The following is a 15,036-nucleotide window of genomic DNA, read 5'->3' on the forward strand; positions in this document are numbered from 1 at the left end:
TCTGCTTCAGGCACTAGAATGACTGGTTGCAACAGAGCAATGCCCCCTAGTGGACTTGCCAGATGGATCCTGGTCAGATGCATGCAGAAGTCTGTCTCTCTGCCTCCCTGCTTCAGAAAAATTCAAAACAAAAACAAACTTCTCTTGAATGCTTAAGCCTTCATATTCTGAAGCCATTAGTATTCCTTCTAATTTAGATCTTAACTCAGAAATAAAATGTGAATCACTACCATTCTGCTCACATGAAAGTTTGTAGCTAGAGCCAAAGACTGACAACCTTTGTTCTTCATGCCCGCTAAACCCTGGCACACCCTCAGGGCATTTACCTGGATTACAGTGTGTGAGTCCTGTTTTGGAGCCAGCATGGTCATAAATGTATCTGATTTAGTAACTTGTGGGGCAGCTGAGAAAATGCAGACTCCCCAACTGTATCTGTTTTTTCTCTGCCTAATAGATTTTCTGCTTTCTAATTGGTATACTGAGAAAAGAAAGGCCAGTTTATTGTCTGCCTTTTTCTTTTTTTTTTTAAAGATTTTATTTATTGATTTTAGAGGAGAAAGAGAAGGGGGAAGCAGGAAGCATCAACTTGTAGTAGTTGCTCCTTGTATGTGCCTTGACCAGGCAAGACCCAGGTTTCAAACTGGCGCTCTCAGCATTCCAGGTCAATGCTCTATCCACTGCGCCACCACAGGTCAGGCTGCCTGCCTTTTTCTACTGTGAACTCCCTCAGCTCTTTCCATGAATGTTACAAGGGGTGTTTCCTGTTTAAACCCCACTGTGTGCCTCCCTGACCACAGTTCTGCTGTCATTGGCCTTTCTGAGACACATGGGCTACTGCTTGGGGACACTGGGGTTGAGAGGGGGTTGGTGATACCTGTCAAGTCTTCCAAAGCATTTATCATTCCTATAATAAAGATTTTAATTTTGCAACTTCAAATATGAACTAAAAAAATGAGATTTAATGTTTACTATTTTGGTTGTAACTTTCGAATGAAGTATGCTTTGGTGCTTTAAATTACATATTACTTTAGGTAAAAAAAAAACTTGGGTAATAATTGGCCTAATTTAGGTATTTTATATGTAAATAAAATACATCTCTGCTGATTCTAGGGATTGGTCAAAATGGATAGGAAGATGGTATTAGTTCTAAGTTCAAATTAGTATGTTAGGTCAAGTTACCTAGATTCAGTTTTCTGAAATGTTAATTATAACATTAAAACTAATTTATTATAATGAAGATGTAAACTTTGAGGTATGTTAACATATAAACATTTCTCCCAGAAATATGATTGGCCTAAAAGATCTTTAGTATTGAGCACTGAATAAAGTTCAAATTAGACACAATTGATCTGCCTAGTATCTTTTTTTTTTTTTTTTTTCTTCTGTATTTTTCTGAAGCCGGAAACGGGAGACAGTCAGACAGATTCCCGCATGCGCCCGACCGGGATCCACCCGGCACGCCCACCAGGGGCAACGCTCTGCCCACCAGGGGGCGATGCTCTGCTCTGCCCCTCCGTGGTGTTGCTCTGTTGCGACCAGAGCCACTCTAGCTCCTGGGGCAGAGGCCGAGCCATCTTGGCCATCCCCAGCGCCCGGGCCATCTTTGCTCCAGTGGAGCCTCTGCTGCGGGAGGGGAAGAGAGAGACAGAGAGGAAGGAGAGGGGGAGGGGTGGAGAAGCAGATGGGCGCTTCTTCTGTGTGCCCTGGCTGGGAATCGAACCCAGGACTCCTGCACGCCAGGCCGACGCTCTATCACTGAGCCATCCGGCCAGGGCCCTGACTGTTATCTTTTATATATAAGTGTAATATAAACAGTTCAAACTTGAGTTCGGAGAATAATTAATTGTATGGAACAGTAAAATGTGTTCAGAATGATCCGGCTTGGCTGTTTTGTCCATCGGCTCTTGGTGACCTATATTCATTTGACAATTTGGGAGAAGCCTAAAACCAGAATGTCCTGGAACTGAGCCATCCTAGTTCCATCTTAAAGTGGTTCATTTGTCTCGGAACGTGACTTTCGCATGACTGAACAAGCCCATGTAGCTTTGGAACTAGCATATAAAGGCCGGGGGTACTGCTTGTCCTGCAAGCTGTCATGTGTATCACCGAGTGAAAAACACATTTGGACTACTGTGTGACCATCTCCTGAGCAGGCTCGGGTTCTGTTCTTTATGCCTTGAGCACCTAATGTTTAACCTGCTTCCTGGCAAATATTTCTTAATCAAGCATTTACTTAGAAAGATTATTAACCATGTTCTTTAATATTTACTGACATTTTTTTAAAAGATTTTATTTATTGATTTTGGAGAGAGAAAGACAGGAAAGGGGAGGAGCGGGAAGCATCGACTCAGTGGTAGTTGCTTCTCAGATGTGCCTTGACCTGGCAAGCCCAGGGTTTCGAACCAGCAACCTCAGCATTCCATGTTGACACTTTATCCACTGCGCCACTACAGGTCAGGCATGGCATTTGTATTTTAAGCCATATACCAATGTTTGTATTTAACATTGATTTTCTAACCATTCAAGGTACTTAAATGAAACTTATAAATAAAAGAGGCAAAATGGAATTTGGTTTACTTTGGTTTAAATATTAATTCTTAGCTCCTTACAACACTAGATGAGGCCAACCTTTGTTTCACCATCTGGCCATGGAAGATTTTAGAGTCCACTAGAAAAAAAGAGTCTACCCAAAAGAGAAGTGTTTTCTATGCAAATTTTTGGTAACGACTGACCACACAGGAAGTCCTTGTTTAGTGTTAACCCTGGGGTGGGGGGGCTGAAAAGGAAAAGGAAATCAAGGCTTTTGTTGTGAGGGTCTCCACACATTCAGTGTCATGGCCTGTCTGGGCCTGTCTGCTGGGATTCTGTATTATTTACTGAGCTTATGAAGTCTTAAATTTATGTTAATCTTAAATGCAGAGCCACTGTGGGAGAAAGTCTAGGCATCTACCTAGATAAATCCCACTCTATCTCACCCCCACTAACTCAGCTAGATCCCATTGCCTCTAGGGGCATGCAGCTCATAAGGACTAGGGCAATGGATGCTTCTTAAAATGCAAATACAGGCCCTGGCCGGTTGGCTCAGCGGTAGAGCGTCGGCCTGGCATGCGGGGGAACCGGGTTCGATTCCCAGCCAGGGCACATAGGAGAAGCGCTCATTTGCTTCTCCACCCCTCTCCTTCCTCTCTGTCTCTCTCTTCCCCTCCCACAGCCGAGGCTCCATTGGAGCAAGGATGGTCCGGGTGCTGGGGATGGCTCCTTGGCCTCTGCCCCAGGCGCTGGAGTGGCTCTGGTCACGGCAGAGCTATGCCCCGGAGGGGCAGAGCATCTCCCCCTGGTAGGCAGAGCGTCGCCCCTGGTGGGCGCATGCGGGAGTCTGTCTGACTGTCTCTCCCCATTTCCAGCTTCAGAAAAATACAAAAATACAAAAAAAAATGCAAATAGAACATTATTATTAATTATTGTTACTTTCATTAGTCATTAACACTTTGGTGTGGGCTAGGGTAGCTGTATTGGGGATAAAATGGTGGAAAAGGGAGTGTCTGAAGTCTGATTAGGATAACTAGAGGAGATGTTTTCCTCCTTTTTTCTTTTCTCTTTAAACAAGGAAGAGAGTATTTTTTTTTTTTTTTTGTGGTAAAGACAGAGAGGGACAGATAGGGACAGACAGACAGGAAGGGAGAGAGATGAGAAGCATCAATTCTTCGTTGTGGCACCTTGGTTTCTCATTTGATTGTTCTCTCATATGTGCCTTGACTGGGGGGCTACAGTAGACCGAGTGACCCCTTGCTCAAGCCAATGACCTTAGGCTCAAGCTGGTGAGCCTTGCTTAAATCAGATGAGCCTGCGCTCAAGATGGCGACCTCAGGGTTTTGAACCTGGGTCCTCGCCTCCCAGTCCGACACCCTATCCACTGCACCACTGTCTGGCCAGGCGTTTCCCTCTTTTTAACATGATAAAACAGGCTCAGAGGTTGAGAAACTTGCCCCTGGTACCATAGTAGGGCCGATTTGAGGCAAGTCTATATAGCCCATGAACTGGTGCCAATCCTGGACTCTCAGAAAGGGATAGTAATTGCAAAACATCTCTTATTGCCCAGTGTTGGCTCAGGGTAATTGGGGATGGGGCAAAGAAGAGCTGAAAAGAAGCTAGATATATTTAACATATACATTTTTAAAATATCCTATCATTTTGAAACATGATAAAAATAGAGGGAATGACCCTGGCTGGTTGGCTCAGTGGTAGAGCATCAGCCTGGCTTGTGGATGTCCCAGGTTCAATTCCCAGTCAGGGCACACAGGAGAAGCAACCACCTGCTTCTCCACCCCTCTTCCTCTCCCTCCTGCTTCTCTCTCTTTCTCTTTCCCTCCCATAGCCATGGCTCAATTGGTTGGAGCACATTGGCCCAGGATGGCTCCATGGAGCCTCCACCTCAGGCACTAAAAGTAGTTCTGTTGTGAGCATGGCCCAAGATGAACAGAGCACTGGCCCCAGACAGGAATTGCCAGGTGGATTCTGGTCGGGTGCATGTAAGAGTCTATCTCTCTATCTTCCCTCCTCTCACTTGGAAAAGAAGAAAAAAATAGAGAGAAAATAGTGAGAATTAAAATTTAAAATTAAGCTCTTTAGACTAACTAAAGGGAGGAAGCTTACACTGTTCTTTTACCTCTAGAGTTTTTGTTTTCATTTTACTTGAGCTACTAAATGCCCTTAAGTAGTTCCAGGCTGGGGACCCTCTGAATCATGGGTGGCTGGCACTCTACAAAGCTACCTCTGGAATGAGTTAGCTTTTACTGAACTTCTGTGGGTCAGGGTGTATTTGCTCCTTTGTCCTCTGACTTAGTCTGCTCCACATGGGAAATCGCCTGTCTGGGACGAGCACGTGGGGAGTGAAGGGGCCAGAGTTCCAGTTCTGACCTTCGCTGGCAAGGGAATAAGTTGGCCAAACGCATTACTTACCCTTATGCCCTGGAAAAGTGGTCTATAGAGGTACTCTCCAAAGCCAGCTCTACCTCGGGTCTACCTCTCCCTGCCTTTCTGGGATTATGGAAAGCTCTCACTTGCCCAACCCATTCTTCCTGCAGCAGATGAACAGAAGAAATGTCTGCCATGAGCTGCTGCTCTGTCCAGTCCACCCCACACAAACCTTATGTACCCCAGAGCCAGGCACAGAGCTGGCCAGGGGTGGCCCCTTCCAGCTGGGGCCTATGGGCCCATGATACTGAAACAATGGGGATGGGGCGGGACCAGTTCAGGGAGAGGAACACAGCAGTAAGTCCAGTCCCACAGGTCTAAGGACAGGCTCCAGGGACACTGTGGACAGAGGGGCAAGAGCTGCAGTGAAGACTGACGGGGAGCCAGCCAGATGTGGCTGGATGGGGAAGAAATAGCCCTTAGGTGGTCTCCAGGAATGCAGAAATGAGCAAGGCTGTGCAGTGACCTCAGAAAGGACTATGGGCATGTCTTGCTCTTCATCAGCATGGAGGTGGGGTGGAGGCAGCACAGAAAGTCCTGCCTCAATCCCCCCACTTTTCTGGCAGTGTTGTGACTTAGCGCTGTTGGGAATTTGTTGTTTTTCTCCTCCCCACCATCATCCCTATAACATCAGATTCAGCCCTATCTTGCTGATTATAGAATGAATGAGAAAGGATGGGTGGATGGGAGGATGGATGGATGGATGGATGATTGAGAAAAGCAAATGAAAAGGAACTAGCAAAAGAGAGAAAGCTCAGAGAAGCAGGAGGGTTCCATGAGTGGTGGCGTGGAAGTAAGAAGGGGAGTGAGAAAAAACTACGGGTATGGATGAGTGGAAATGAAAAATTAACTAAAAAAGGATCACTGAAAAAAGGTGAGGGCCATTGTGTATTCTCACTTGGGACGCAGGACACAGGACCGGCCTAGGTGGTGGGGTGGAGGTGAAGAGTTGGCTCTGTGAGAAGCTGACTGATTTGAGGGGATGACCCTTCCTCTGAAACAAAGCAGTAGAGCAGGTTGGGGACAGAGAATGTCAACAGGACCACATGCTCCTTGGCTTATGAAAGGAAACAGTATCCATGGCTTCACTTGGGGACCCAAGGGCTTTGCGGACCCCTCTCTGTGCTTTGGCATGAAGGGATGGAGGAACTGGGCCTCTTCCGAGCTGTCTGGCGGGTTGGTCGCTATGTCCCAAGGATGTTCTAATGCGAACATGGATGGGAACACTGGGCTGGCACAGGCCCTTTGCCATGGGAATCTGTAGTAAAGCAATACCAGGCAGGAGGCTGCCTCTAGATGTCGCCATCTGGCCACGTTGGCGTCTGTTGCAGCTGGAGTAGAGAAAAGCGGTCCTGAGGTGAGGCGCTGAGGCTCCTGACTGGGTGGAGCAGGGTCTCCCTGGGACTGCAACCTGGAACACCCTCAGGAAGCCCCGCCAGGCCCTGGACATCCCCAGGGTGTGATATGGGGGAAGGACGCTGTCTTGTGATCACTCAGCCCTGCCTTGTGGGGAAGGGGCTGCTGGGGTCCCAAGGTGGGCTGCAGGTGGTAGGAGAGTGGCTGCTACCTTTTCCAGTCTCCTTCAATGTGGGTGTCCCTCTCTGTGGACTGCCCCACAACTCTGAACCCTTCACACCCCCACCCCACCCCCTCTATCCCTGCAGCCAGTCCCCACAGCAACCCTCCCTGCAGCTCTGGGCTCTATTCCTTCCTGCTCATCTCCTGCCCCAGTCCCAAGAATGGTCCAAGCCACCTTTATTCTTCCCCATCCCAAACAACCGCTGCCCTCTCCAGTCAGTTCCACGCAGGACAAATCTAACCACGTCACTCTTCTGCTCTAAATCCTTCCATGGCTCCTCATCACCCTGGGGAGAAAGCTCAGAATCTTCCACCCCAGGTTGTGGGTACTACAGTCACACAGGGATTAAGGAATGAGAAAAGATAAAGAGGTCTTGTCTTCCCCCACTAACTGAAGTCACCTCTTCCAAGAACTGGGCTGGCCTCTTGGCCATCCCAGGGATGGATCCTGGAACTCGCCACATTTTGCTCCTTGTTATGGTTTTGAAGATGACCATCATGCTCCTCCCAAGTGGGAGGTCTAATTCTCCTCCTCTTGAATCTGGGTGGGAAGGTTTTAGCAACTTGCTTGTAACCAATAGAATACAATAACCAAATGACACTGGGGACTGACAAAGCTAATGTGCAGCAAAGTCTTGGTAATTGATGACTCTGATAAAGGGTTGTGGTAATTAATTTTATGTGTTTATTTAAAAGGACTGAAGGATGCCTTCTTAGCTTCCAATAATCATGAGTCAATTCCTTGTAATAAATTTCACAATTGTATGAGGCAGTATTATGAACTCATTTTACAGATGGTGAAACTGAGTTTGGAAAGGTAAAATGATGTGCTCAAGATCACAAAACTAGTAAGTGCAGAGCTGAGTTTTGAACCCTGGTGCTTGACTCCAAAGCTTTCTTTTAGCTTTCACACATTGCTAAGCGACCATTCAATTCTGTTGAACATCTACTCATTTGATTTAAAAAAAAACAAAAACAAAAAAAAAACACATCCCCTATCTGCTCTTCAAAAGCCTCGCAGAGCTTGACCTGTGGTGGCGCAGTGGATAAAGCGTCGATCTGGAAAACTGAGGTCGCCGGTTCAAAACCCTGTGCATGCCTGGTCAAGGCACCTATGGAAGTTGATGCTTCCTGCTCCTCCCCCTTCTCTCTCTCTCCCTCTTTCCTCCCACCCCTCTCTCCTCTCTGGAAAAAAAAATTGAATAAAGACTTTAAAAAAACAAAACACTATCATTTAAAAAACAAAAAAGCCTGGCAGAAAGGAGTGTTGGTTCATGGAAACATTCTAGTAGATGCTGTTGTTTAAACACTAGGCAAGACCTGAAATCGGATGGACTATGGGTGGGGACTGTCCCACCCTGAGGCTGGGCCCTCTGCTTGTACCTGGAATGAGGCTGTGTGGATACAACACAGGACATACCCTGTGTGTCCCCAGTCAGCATGGCCGACAGGGTTGCGAGGGCAAGAGCAGGTGGAAGCTAGGGGGTAGTGTTGGCTTCAAGCAGGCAGGCAGGACCAGCAACCGTAGCCTGCCTGCTCCCCTGACCCCATGGCCCTGGGCTGGTCTCTGATCCCCTCTCAGCCCTGGGCCTGGCACCTCTGGCCTGGGGGAGGGCCCAGAACCCATCAGTCACACAATAACGCTGGTTCTCCTGCCCAGCACCTGTCAGAAGTTCTGAGAGAGAAGCAGGGGGTAGGGGTGGGGGAGAATCAGGCAACTGTACAACTGGATTTGAACAAAAATGGTCATGCCGCTTGTGTTTACAAGAGAGAGAAACTGGACACCACTGACATGTCCTTCCTCCACATGCTGGACAAAGAGATTCTGCTGCATCCAGTGGGGATTTAGCAAGTGACAGTGGGGGAAAAGTGTTGGTGGAAGATCTTTATTATTTTACAGGAAACTGCTAAATGTAAATTCTGTAAATGAGGGGGTAGGGTGAAAAATCAGATTTCAAAACAGAATGTGTTCCCCAAGTTACCCCCCACAGCCTTCACTCCCCTCCATCAGCTCCCTGTGACTTCCCCCATTGGCCCGGAGCCAGCCTGCGGGGGAGGGGACCACAACTATATTGGGAAGGGGATGAGATCACCCAAAGGCTGGCAGATTTAGAACCGGGTAACTTTTTCCACCCGTGAGGCTCTAAGAGGCTTCTGCGCTGGCTCCTCCCTTGGAGGGGGCCCTGTTCCTCTTTCCCAAGGGTGGAGATGGTGACCAAAGCCAGAGAAAGCACAGGTGCTGAGCTAAAGTTGAGATAGAATGGCAGAATGGGTCTGGCAGTCTCCAGGACCCAGCTGGGACCCTACAAGAACTTTGCTTCCAGCAAATATGAGTGTCCTGTCACTCCCCAGAGACCTCTGTGGGAAGAGAGTACATTTTGTGGGTGCAGAAATATTCCTGACGGTGGCCCCTTGTGGCGAGCTGAGCTGAATCCCCCTGAGCCGAGCTCTAACACCCTGTTCTTTCCGAGATTCCCATTTGCCAGCCTAGCCTCCCCCTTAGAGGACACCCTCCTGTTTCTGGTCAAACCCAGGAAAGACCCTGGTGGGGGTAGCTATGGACGGAAGAGGCCTAGGCTGGGAGGGAACTGGGGTCCAACTCTAGCTCCACAAATAACTGAGCTCAGTTCAGTTCCCACCCTTGACCTCAATACCCATCAGACACCCTCAGAAATGTCATGGTGTGTCCCAGTCCTCTGAGATTTCGCCCAGGCAGTTGTTCAAGACTGGCTACCCTTCCCCACCGCCAACCCTGAGCTGGGTAAGGTGCCATCTCTTCCCAAGCCAGTGTCCATCCTGTTGGCTTGTCCATGTTCATCTGGGATGACCCTGAGGGCAAAGGTGGGCTTCAGGGAAAATGCTGGGATGTAGTGGATGAAGAAAAGGGATTGTCCAAGGAAGGGGTGAAAGGTCAGAAGAGGACCAACAGTGTGCCCAGCACTGTTCTGTACCAGGGCCTCTCGGGGGCCTTGGAGGTTCTGGCCCCCTCCCCCTCCACAGCAAGCAACAAGAGAATAAGCTGTGGGCACTGTGTCCTGAACTTTGCAGGCGAGAAGCAAGAGCTGGGCAGAACCAGAACGAGCAGGAACATCCCCTCCTTAGCCTGACCCTGAGCAGCAGGGCAGGGAATGGAATTCTCCAGCTGGATGGAGTTGTTCCTGGAAAATCCCCACAAGCCCTTCCAGAAACGTGCTTTTGTGCCTGACTCTGGCTCCCTCACATTGGAAGGGAGGGGGCTTTTGGCCGCTGGGCTATGCAGGCAAGGCCTCTGCCTTCCCTGGCCCGGTGGGCCTGTACTCTGGGGCGGCCAAAGTGGAGATTTACACATCTGAGCACCTTGGGTCACACATTCACACATATGTCAGCTTCACAGAGCTCTCTGAGCCACCCTGAGAGGCACGGATCAAGGTCCCCACCATTTGAGAAAGAAGTGATGCCCCAGGTCACACAGCTGAGTCGCGATTCTAGGCCCACCCATTGAAGGTTAGCCAGCGTGTGGCTGTGGTCCTCCCACACCAGTCAGGTTTCTTGAAAGGCCAGGGTGAGCCTGCAGCTAAGGATGCCACTTCAGCTCAGTCCCACTTGACTGAGAGCCTGTCCTGGCCCCATGCCTGCCGCTCTCAGAATAACCCTGGTGGTTCTGGGCACAAATCTCCGACCATCACCTGGGACCTATTTTTGCTCTTCGGGTAAGAAGGAAGTCTCACCTTGTGCAGTAACCACTTGGGGCAAAGGTGGAGCATGTGACCCCACCCCCCACCCCAGCTGATCTTGCTGCCCTGCTGGGAAATGACCCCAGCAGGGAAGGGGAAGGCCTGGCTCACCACTCTACCCTTCTCTCCCTGCTGCACCACTTCCCCGAATCTGGCTTTCTGCTCCATCCTCAGTTCTTGGCAGCCCATACCCTTCCTCCATCCCCAACACTCTGACCAGAAAGCCAAGAGCATTTTTATTTGTCCTCATGATCCATTGCTGAATCTTACATACCTACACAGCCAGAAAGTGTCTCTTACGTGAAGCTGTGGAAACAAGCCCATTTCCTTAGGTTCTAGCCAAAAGGTTCTAGAATCTAGGTGCAGGGCCACCTGGGGATCCAGCATCTAGAACTTGACTTCAGAATCTGGAGCCCTGGAATCCTATGGGGCCATGGTTGACGGCATTTGAGGAGATGACAGAGCTGTGGGCATACCACAGACAATTGGGAAGATCAAATACAATCTCAGAGGTCATGACACCCAAAGGCCATTTATAGAGGGGTGAGTGAGCCCAAGGGGCGGAGCCCAGATGTGCATAGTCTTGAAGGGGCTTCTTTCATCTGAGGTCTGGTGTGTGATGGGGAGGAGTATTGTGTCTCTAAGTCAGCAATGTAAGATAAATGCATAGGAAAAAAGACTGGAAGGAAAACCTGATAAAAATATTACTGCAACAACAAAAACAAGAATGGCTGTAGCTGTAATGACAGTAATAGTAATAGCTATTCCTAATTTTCCAGGACCCATTACCTTGTGCCAGCCCCTGTGCTAAGTAAGGGCTTTGCTTGTATAATCTCAGTTAATCCTCACAGTGTGCTCTCTTAGTGGCGGTGGCCAGTGGCCTGGGGTGGGGGTGGGGGGTGAGCTCTATAAATGAGGGTGGTTTTGCCAGGTCTGCAGATTCCCTGGAGGACAGATGAGCTCCCAGGACCAATGCACAGGGGATGCTGCGCTCTCCCCGCCAGCAGCGTTGGGCGTGAGAGGGCCTGGCTGGCCCCTGCGGAGATGCCTTTGGGGAGCCAGCCAGGCCCACTGAGCTGACCTGGGCCCCCACTTGGCTCTACTCCTCTAGGCGTTGGGGCTCAAAATAGCTGCCGTTTGAGAGCTGACAATCAAAGGGCAGCTAAAAAAAGTTCCCTCAGTCTGGGCTCTGTCGGACGCGGCTCATAGGGCCTATTTTGGGGGAGAGGGTGCCGACGTGCCAACGGAAAATCCACCGGGAGGGAGTCTCCAAGGTGGGGGACCCATGTGTCTCCCTCTCCCGATTCTGCTCCCACTCCTGAGCGCACACATGGGTATGCATACATGTACGCACATGCGCGCACGTGCGCGCACACACACACATACACACATACACATACACTGCAGCCCATAGCGCCCCCTTTAGGACTGTTGGACTTTGCCATCCCTACAATAGCCCAAGAAAGGGATGAGGAAACTGAAGCTCAGAGAGAAGTGACTTACCCAAAGGTCACGTAGCCTGGAAGTGGGCATGACAGTGGCCAGCCTGAGCCTCCATGGCTCACAGTATAATGTTCTCCCCATAGAGGTGCAACCCCTGCTTAGGGGCTTCTGGGGCATCAAAAGCTCAGAGGTGGTGCATTCTGGGTTGGACTGGGAAGGAAGCTAAGGATGACTGGAGGGTCTTGATGACCACATGGGAAGAGATCCCGCTGGAAACCCCCAGGCCATTTCTGATGGGACCTTGGCTGGCTGTAGGAGAGGCAGCTGTGCAGGGCCTTGTCCTGGGTGATCCCCTCCCCCCACCCTGTTCCTGTGACCACCCTACCTTCCCATACCCAGGCCTCCAGAGCCTGGCAGCCCCTGCCAAGTTTCCAGGGAATGTGTCAGATAAAGGGCTGGTACTCATGACTCCCTCCCACCCAGCCACTATCTCTGACCCTGCTGCCATCACCAAGTAGGTAAGAATAGCAACAGCCCCGGTGAGTGAGCATGCACACAGGGACAACATAGCAACGTATTCAGGCAGCCAGCACCGGCCGTCAGATTAGGGACAAGTCTCCAGGTACCCCTCCCCATCAGTCCCAGCCCCGTCAGGTTTCCCCACTGTCCTGGGCCTAAAGCCTCACAATAGCTTATGATAAAGCACCAAGCTTCATCTTCTATCCCTGCTGCCTCATCAGTTGGGATGCAGAGGGGAGCACACCAGTTTGTTGATCCTAGCCTGAGGCCTGAGCCCTGAGCCCTGCCCTCCACTGAGGAGCTGTGTGACCTCGAGCTGGACACTGTCCTGCTCTGGGCCCATACCAGAGGAAGATGGCACAGCAGCTCCCTGAAGCATAGGAAACTGTCAGTAAGGCCTCCCCTAGGGCTAGGGCCCCTCGTTGTCCTGGTAACCACCCGCTGACCTGGCTACAGAATGCTCCTGTGAACTCTGACCTTTTGACTTCCTGGTCAGGGGGGATGATGATGGGGTAGGGGTGTGGGAATCCCTGGGATATGATCATGTGGAGGCATGTTGTGGCTGAGACCCCTCTGAGTCTCCCTGTGACACTCCTGCAGGTGTGCTCCATTGTGTCGCCTAAGTGTGTGAGGGTGGCTGCATCACTCGAGGGAAGTAGCTGTTGTCATGGAACCCAGAGTGAACGTCACTGTGACATAGGAAGTGAGGAGATCGAGCCTTTGTTCAAGTTTCTGAGTCACTGTGACATCTAGGGGTAATTAAGAGAGCTGAGTCCCCCAGTCCCCACGTCAGAGGCCCCTGCAGCTCTTACAGCCTGACTCATTGCGTGGGTCAGACTGGCCCCTGGCCCCTCCCCAGCCCCCTTGCTCTCCACACTTTTCCCCTGTCCTCTGCCCCTTGACCCTCAAGACTACCTCCTGTCTCCCCCCACGTCCCCCACTGGCCCAGGGAGTGCCGGGGGCTGAGGATGCTAGGGAAGGGGACAAAGGGAAAGGCTGAAGCCACACATTGTAAGCGTGGCAGACCAGACTTTAATGTACACTACACACCCACAGACACACACGTGCACACACACCACCTGTCTCCCAGCCCAGTCTGTCAGCACTAGCCCTGCCAGGTACGCCCCCACACCTCTGAGGCCCTCTCATTAGAAACACACTATCCTGCTGTAGCAGCTTGGCTGGAGGTGAGATTTTAAAAAAAACTTCTGCTCTGAGGCCCAAACCAGAGTCCTGTGGTGGTAGAGCTGGGTGTGGGTGGGTAGGGGTCTCTGAGATCTCAAGACTGTTTCTTTCTTTGTGAGTGGGGGCTGAACTGACCTCTGGGCCTCTTGCTTCAAGAGCCCTAATCGCTGGAGCTGGAAAAAGTTTAAAAATACCCTCATGTTTACATTCTTTCCAAGCCTGCCTCCAATCCTCAGTGCTGGGTCCCTTTGATCTGGCCCTGTGCCTCTGGAAGGGGCCTGGGAGAGCAGGACATGAGCTCCCCACTGGGGCAGACCCTGCCACTCCCTCCATCCCCTGCAAGTCCGAACCCTGCAAGACCCCCAACTTCAACCAGAGAGAGAGAGAGAGAGAGAGAGAGAGAGAGAGAGAGAGAGAGCCTTGGAGCTGGCATGGAGCCAAGTCTGAAAGCGTTATCTTGTCCCAGGTCACCCAGCAGGGCCACATGGGGGCTGGAGTCGGGGTCCCTCACCACACTCACTTTCAAAAGCCTGAGCCTCACGTTCTCTTCTTGCTGTGTGCCCAGCACTGTGCTAAATACATTTTCTGAAAATTATCTCCTGTAGTCCTCCCAATAATTGCCTTTTATCAGCAAGTAAACCAAAGCTTAGAAAGGTGAACTGACTCACCTGGGAACACACAGCAAGGATGAAGCAGAGCGTGAATCACACGTTTTTCTACCCACACTGAGCCACCAGTTATCACCAACCTTGCCCTAGCAGGGTCTAGGCCCTGCCTGCTTGCAGAGTGAGGCCCAGTTCATTCGCATGGATTCCACAAACACTTGCTGACCCACCACCAAGCCCACAAACAGTGCCTTGTTTCTTGTTTCTCTCCGTGACCCAGGAGAAGCCACATCCCTCTACAACCCATACTTTCCTCTATAGACTGGCTGAGGATCACAGGAGAAGCTTATGAGGTGCTCAGGGAAACTGAGCCCATGTCCCTGGGGATTGTGGACCTTGTGGTCAGCTGCAGCATGGACACAATCCGGCAGTGGCCTGGGACCCGAAGGTCCAAGAAAGAAGCCCTCACACTGGGCCAGATGTCTTAATTTGCCCTGGAATCCTGTCATCTGTTCTTTGCTTTGTTGGTACCTCACCCACCTGCTCACTGACCCATCTATCCATCCAGTTATCCACCTACCCACCCACCTACCTACCTATCCATCCAGAATGAGGAAACAGAAAGCAGGTGATTCCAGGCTTCCATCACAGGTGCTACATCCCTCTGACTGGACGAACTTGGGAAGATCGCTCCACCTTTTTTGATTCACTTCCCTGATTTTATAAGAAAGAGCTGGGTTGAGTGATCTCCAAGGCCCTTCTGGGCAGTCTTGTGGGTGCAGAGACCTTCTAAAAGGCTGTGGACACTTCTGGAGAAGAAACACGAAAAACCTTGGCAAGACAGTCCTACCTTGTGCCCTGCTCCCAAGACTCCTAGTTGAAGCCCTTAACCTCCCTGACCTTCAAAATCCTCCACTGGAAAATGGAGCCAATAATCCCGCCCTCACTGGTTGATGGGGAGATTAGATAAAATGCTGCATTCCAAGGGCTTTATAACCTGAAGACTTCTGAGTAGTTGC

This window comes from Saccopteryx leptura, chromosome 9 (genome assembly GCF_036850995.1).
Source record: "Saccopteryx leptura isolate mSacLep1 chromosome 9, mSacLep1_pri_phased_curated, whole genome shotgun sequence".
NCBI lineage: Eukaryota > Metazoa > Chordata > Mammalia > Chiroptera > Emballonuridae > Saccopteryx > Saccopteryx leptura.